Source organism: Chelonia mydas, chromosome 6, assembly GCF_015237465.2.
Source record: "Chelonia mydas isolate rCheMyd1 chromosome 6, rCheMyd1.pri.v2, whole genome shotgun sequence".
NCBI classification, from domain to species: domain Eukaryota; kingdom Metazoa; phylum Chordata; order Testudines; family Cheloniidae; genus Chelonia; species Chelonia mydas.
The window spans coordinates 109,085,476-109,092,672 of NC_051246.2; positions in this window are offsets into that span (position 1 = coordinate 109,085,476).

A 7,197-nucleotide genomic window follows, 5' to 3' on the forward strand; every position below is an offset into this window, starting at 1 on the left:
TGCACAGTGTAAATGACTACACAAGGGGCAGTGCCATAGAGAACAAGGCCTGTTACATGTGTACTATCCTTAAAGGGACACCATCAGTTTAAAAAAATCTTACACTTCTGTCTGAATTGTTTTTTTTACAAGTAACACATAAGTAGCCCTAACTGAATGAGTGGAGACACGTTGTTTCTGTCTCTCTTGCTCTCTCTCTCTCTCTCTCAATTTTTAAAACAGTTTTTGTGTCCTCATTTTATATACAGTAATTTTCACTTTATATTCAGTGTCTATTTCCTATTTACGGTGTATCTTTCACACCGCACCATGCGAAAGATGAAAAAAAGGAATATGTAGTACTTGTAAAGACAGCCAGCAGAATTCAAACACAAGACTTAGAATCTGCAACTGTTGACTAATTTTGTTGAAATAGCCCAGAATCCACGCTGACTGTGTCCTTTCAAATCCAAAACACAACTCCAGATGCTAAATAAATTTGTTTAAAATGATCATGCCTGAACTTTCTTGAAGACCCTATAAATATTCCTTGCTGGTAAAGAATAGCATCCCTGTGTGAGCAGAGATGATGAAAGGAGTAGCACAGACTACAACTTTCTGTTCCATGTTAATCAAGTTAAAAGGGGAAAACAAAGAAGTAAGGTGCCTTTTATGGAATGTTGTTCTTGTTGCCACAAAAAACTCAAAATGTCATTAAGGCTTTTTTCACAGCAACCCAGTAACCAGGTGCAGCTGTTGAAAACTTGGGGATACTCAATTTGGATTCATCTGTTTGGGGAACAATTCGAGAAGCCCTTTGTAAATTTGTCTATAAAACCATTGGGCCACATACAACAGTTTTTTGGGCGGGTTGGGGGAAAGAGGAATTATTTCATACCATTTGTTTTCAAAAATTCCCCTTTCTTTTTCATAATCTAATTTCATCCAATGCTAGCTGTTCGATTTTAAATGGAAATTTGAGGGAGTGTTCTGCTTAAAAACGGTGGGTAGGTTCTGGCCCACGCGAACTAAAGCTATCCCAGAATACTCCTGGATGATTTGAGTATCTTTTCCAAAGACAAGATGGGGAGGAACCTCAACATGGCAAAGAGGGGCAGGTGAATGAGTACTCCTCAGATTAAAGTCTTAGTTTATTTTACTCCTGCTTTTCGCCAGCTGGAGCCTTTGGCAGCAGAATGTAAGTAAACACCACCTCATCATCGAGGACTGTCAATGTTGATCACCGCCATCTCCTAGTTGCTGCTGTTGCCACCTTGTGGCATTCATTCTGTGCCGGGAGAGGAGAACATAAGGAATACTCAAGGCCACAGCTATCACCTCTCTATTGGTACACAGGGGAGGTGATGACAACTGACCCCAGCAAGTTCAGATAGAAAGCTCTGCAATCCCCGTGTGTGCTGTTGGGAGTCATGTGGCTGCCACACAGCGTATAGAGAAAATATACACCATTAGAAACAGAGGCCATCTATTATGTTTTTCCCTGACAGTTTCCCACCAGTGCTGTGCTCCCACAGTTGCTTCCACCAGAGAAAGTGCAACGGTGGGAAATCTTGGGGGGCAATATAGACAAAGAGAAAGTGAGTGCGTGCATTCTATGCATATTCATACAACAGAGAAGGTAAGTACTCCTGATCGTCCTGGTCCCTTCTAGCCTTAAAAATCTATGCATTTTTCACTCTCTAATTTTGCAGCATTTAAATAAAGAGCCCCTGATGCCAAAGGCTTGAAATACCTGTAGATTTAAATATTTGATGCACCATTAACTATTTAATAAGATTCTTATTGTTAGTATTTGTCATTCTTTTAATGCTCACTGCTTCACTTGTGTCACAGTTCACATATATATGTAGTTTTAGATATGTCCTATTCCTTCATCAGAATATGCCAATGCACGGACCTCTGTGCTAGTGGACCATTATGCAGGATCAGCCCCTTAAACTGTCAGTTACCATAGTGCAATTGTGGGTATGTTATTCATGTGTTATGTGGCTTCCCCAGAGTCTTTGCCATAAACTGTTGTGTGGCTGTGTGCTGTTACACAATGGCTTCTTTCCACCCCAGAAGTGGCTGCATTTCAATATTGGATTGCAGTTCCTCTGTATGTGTGTGTAAAGTTTCTGAAACACTTTAAGAACCTTGAGGAGGAAACATGCTGTATAAATTAAGATGTTTTCATCCTCTATCTCATAATGTAAATGAATCTCAAAACTAAGCTATTTTTGGTCTCTTTAGCTGCTAAGGAGTCCTGGCCACCAAAAGAAAGAAAAATAGTTTCAAAATGAGTTCTGTTTCATCTGTGTGAAATTTCAGTTTTAGATTTTTAAGACTTATGCAGCACAGAACTCTACAGGGAGAACCCTGCCCACCTCCTGTGTATCAGCTTGCTGAGTATAAACAGTATCTCACACATTTCGTACACTACTAAATACAAGAACTGTCTTTAATTAATATTAAGACTCTGACTCAAACTGAGGAAATTTAGTATTAGCACTGCAAGTGACATGCTGTTTTTAACATGTCAAAGAAAGGAAGAAAACAAAGACATCAGGACATGAGTCAGGGACAGAATTTGGCACATTTCCTGGCTTTAGGTGGATATTTAAAGTTATTTAAACTTTATTTTTGGGTGTGTTTGAGATTAAGGGGGGAAAGGAATCATTTAGTGCAAAGTTGTTCTGAAATGCATTGTTCTTTATGCTGAACAACCGGAGAGAGCGGTGTCTGAGGGACTGGGATGCCCTCTCAGAAAAGCTGGATTCCCAGATATTCTCTTCAGAATTTTTTTAAACCCAGAGGGCACCAATCTGCCTTTAGAACCGAAAACATGCACGGTATGTGCAGCAAAGGTAGCCTTTACCACAGGCAGTAAAGTAAGGGCTTGTCTTCACACACACACTGCCACAGAGGTGCTGCACTGGTTGAGTGAAGACGCTCCTATGGTGAAAGGAGAGCTTCTCAGTGTAGTTAATTCACCTCCCCAAGAAGCGGTAGTGGGAGAAGTTCTCCCATCAACATAGCGCTGTCTACATGAGGGGGGGTTAGGTCAGGGGGGTGGATTTTTCACACCTCTGAGCAACATAGTCATCCTGATCTAGGTCTGTAGTGTACACCTGGCCTCAGACATCGTGACACATTAAGGAATTGGGATTGTCCCCCACCAAAAATGAAAGTTGATGCCCCTGCTTCACAGCTTCAGACTGTCATTCCAACCACCACTGCCCCCATTTCCCAACCCTTGCTAGTCTCTGTTCAACTGTCTCTCCCCCCTAGTAGTTTAAGGGCCCTACCATCAATCAAACCCTAACCCCGCCCCTTGACCCCTTAGCCCCGCCCCTTGACCCCTTAGCCCCACCCGCCGGAAGTCCCGCCCCCATGGGTTATTCTGGGGTCAAGGCTGCCACATGACCGGAAGCAAGGTGTGTCATGTGACACCCACCCCACCCCTTAACCCCACCCCTTGACCTCTGCCCCCCACCGGAAGTCCCGCCCCATGGGGTATTACTTCCAGGGTCAAGGCTGCCACGTGACCAGAAGCAAGTTATGTCATGTGACCCCTCTAACAACTCCTCCCACTGCCCTCTACCAATCAGGATGGGTTTCGCCCCTGTAGGACTTCCCCCCAAGAGGAGCTTTGACCAATCAGGGTGAGTTCCGGGGCGAGGTGTCCTCTCCGGAAGTGGGTCTTGTGACCCCTCTAACAACTCCTCCCCCCCCCACCCTCTACCAATCAGGATGGGTTTCGCCACTGTAGGACCGCCCAGAGAGGAGCTTTGACCAATCAGGGTGAGTTCCGGGGTGGGGTGTCCTCTCTGGAAGTGGGTCTTGTGACCCCTCTAACAACTCCTCCTCCCACCCGCTACCAATCAGGAGGGGTTTTGTTCCGATAGGACCAAGAGGAGATTTGACCAATTAGGATGAGTTCCAGGGGCGGGGTGACCCGTCCGGAAATGATTCGTGTGACCCCTCTAACAATTCCTCCCACCAACCTCTACCAATCAGGCCGGCCCGAGAGCAGATTTGACCAAAATAGGGCAGGTTCTGGGATGGGGTGAACCGCCCAGAAGAGGGGCGTATGACCCCTCTGCCAATCAGAGCGCAGCACCATCACCCCATAAGGCCCAGCGTCGGGCAGAAGAGGCTGTCTTTTACCAAGAGCGCGTGTTTTAGAAATCGTGGAAACATGGACTCCTTCACCACCCCCGTGAGAACTTCAGACTTTGTTTTAGCCCCGAAGGCCTTTGGACTTGTGTGGAGAAAGCGCTACATCAGCGAGAGTTCTGAGGAGGACCCTTTGGCCCAGCCATTGATGGACACACCGGAAACCGACCCCGAAACCCGGCTGCTTGTGAGGCACCGCGATGAGCGTGATGGCCTCTTGTTGTCCACCCCCCGAGAGGTGGAAGGTGATCATGGCTTGGGGGAGTTACGGGCGGACAAGGTGAATGAAAAAGACGTGGCTCGGGTAAATGAATGTTTAAGAAGTGACCGTCGGGGTGGGGGTGTGTAATGGGGGGGTGGGAGGGCTAGGAACCAGGAATTATGTAAATCAAAAACCAAGCAGTGGGGTGCTTACGCTGTTTCTTTTTTTGAAAAAAATCTCTCAACAGCTCGATGATGCCTTTCTGGAGGCCTTTGAGAACTTACACATCAGTAGCCCTGTGGGAGTAAATGTATCATGCATCAGCTGTTTTTGCTCATGTCTGAGACACAGATCTCAAGAGGAAAAGGACAAAATGGAAGAATGAACCAGCACAGACACCCTCATGTTAGGAGTCATGGCGTCCATTTTTTACAGGCGGTTGTAAAATGTTGTGTTAAACCAGGCGATTAATAAAACTTATTTAAATGTGTTAATATGAATGTTGTCCCCCACCCACACTTGTGTTAGTAAAAGATGGTACCAGCAACAGTCATGTCTCCACAGGCGGCTCTGTTAAAGAAAATATATTACACCCCCGGGGAAGTTGGGAGCTTTGGCGGGGTGAACCCTCTTTTTCAAGTGGCCAAAAAGCATAGTAAAACTTTAAATAGAAGACAAGTAACAGCTTGGCTTTCAGACCAGGATGCTTATACTTTACACAAACCAGCTCGAATACGTTTTAAAAGAAACAAGACCATTGGTTCAGATGTGGATGCGCAATGGCAGGCAGATTTGGTGGATATGCACCAGTTCTCCAAACAGAACAGCAATTTTAAGTACATCTTAACAGCGGTAGACATTCTATCCAAATATGCCTGGGCCTTAGGCCTAAGAGACAAGATGAGTGGTGAGGTATGCAAGGCCTTTAAAGCTATTTTAGCGAAGGGCGTGTGCCTCAAAAATTACAAACCGATCGGGGGAAAGAATTTTTAAACAAACCCTTAAGCAGATTGTTAAAACGGCATGGCATTCACCATTTTGTTACTAATAATGAAGTCAAAGCCGGGGTTGTGGAGCGGTTTAACAGAACTTTAAAAACTAGGATGTGGAGATATTTTACAGCCCAAAACACCTTTCGCTACATCGATGTGTTACCTGACTTTATAAAGAGTTACAACCAGAGCTTTCACAGAACTATACATACCAGACCCGCTGATGTTAACCCTTCAAATTCTCTGAAGGTATAGAAAATGGTTTATGGAGATGATTTTATAATAAAACCGGTTGTTGCCCCTTTTCGAAAAGGCGACCACGTGAGACCACTATCAACGAAGACACCCCTTTTGAAGTCACCTTTGGAGATATGGCATGGAGTTTCATCCTACGACGTTATTAAGGGTCCATACCCGAATTACTGGATCATATGAACAGTATCATAGCTCGTCACCCCGGACTGCCTGAGATGGTCATGAACTACGACCCTGTGGGTAGAAAAATTAGACTTAAATCCGCCGCTTTTACTTATATGTTTTCTACCAGCGGGGAGCTAGCTAACATTCTGGGCTTGGGCCCCAAACACAGCGTCCAAAAATTCCCTTTCTCTGCAGACATTACAGGGGGGTTTAATTCCTTGTATCTGTACACGGATATCGTAGAACATCAGTTTGTGGGGGACTTTTCTGTTCCCCTGTTACGTTGTGTCCCCGTCCAAGGAAGGAACAACGAGTTTGTCACCATCACCTATGATAAACCTCATTATGTCCCTATCAGTAAACACCACATCGACACCATTACCATTGAAATAAAGACAGATCAGAACAAAAGCGTCTCATTTCGCTTTGGCAAGGTGATCATCAAGCTACACTTGCGCCCCCGGAGAGAGCGAGTTTTCTAAAAAAGGAAAACAGTATTATGGCGATCCTAAAAAATTACGGCGACCCCAACGTCTACAGAAACTATTACAAAGCCCAGGTGGGATACGCCCTTCCTGGATATCATGGGGCCCCCGTGATGTATGAGGCAGGCATGGGTGGAATATTCCGTAGCCTCTTTCGAAAAGCCATACCGCTTTTGAGGAGGGGGCTAGAGATTATTAAACCCCACGTAAAAACCGCCACTCAAAACATAGCTAAAGACGTGGTAGGTCACGTTTCCCGCGCTGTTCTGGAGAAGGTGGGGAACACAGCTTCACAGGAAGGATCGGGGCTGATGTACAATAAAAGGAGGAAGAAGAGAAGAGAAATGCGTCATACCCACGACGCGCAGGTCCCCCGAAACCCTTTAAAAGAAGGGCTTTGACCCGCAGGGTCGGCCATAAGCGAAAGTCCAAGAGGAAGCCTGGGCGAAAGAGGAAACACTCGCCGGCTGATACGAGAGATATATTTTAATCAACATGGCTTTTGTTCACTGCGGGTCTGAAGAATGCACCAAATCCGAACTAGACTTGTTCCAAATAGCCCCTACGCAGACCAGCATTGAGAAAAGCATCTACATCGAGGTGCCACCTCTGTCGGCCGTTACGGAGTCTGCCCCCATTGACTTTTTTATAGCAGGGAATGGCGTAGATTATATGGATTTAAACAACACACTGCTGTACCTGTGTTGCAAGATTGTAAAAGGAGATGGAACTGAACTCGACGCGGACGCCGAGGTGGGCCTGGTGAATTACCCAGTGGCCTCTATTTTTAGTCAGCTGGATGTCACGCTCGGAGACCATCTTGTAAGCCAAAGCAACAACTGTTACCCTTACAGGGCCTTTATAGAATCGGTGCTCAATTACAGCAACGACACCCTCGCCACGCAATTTTCCGCTGGCCTCTTTTACAAAGACACTGCCG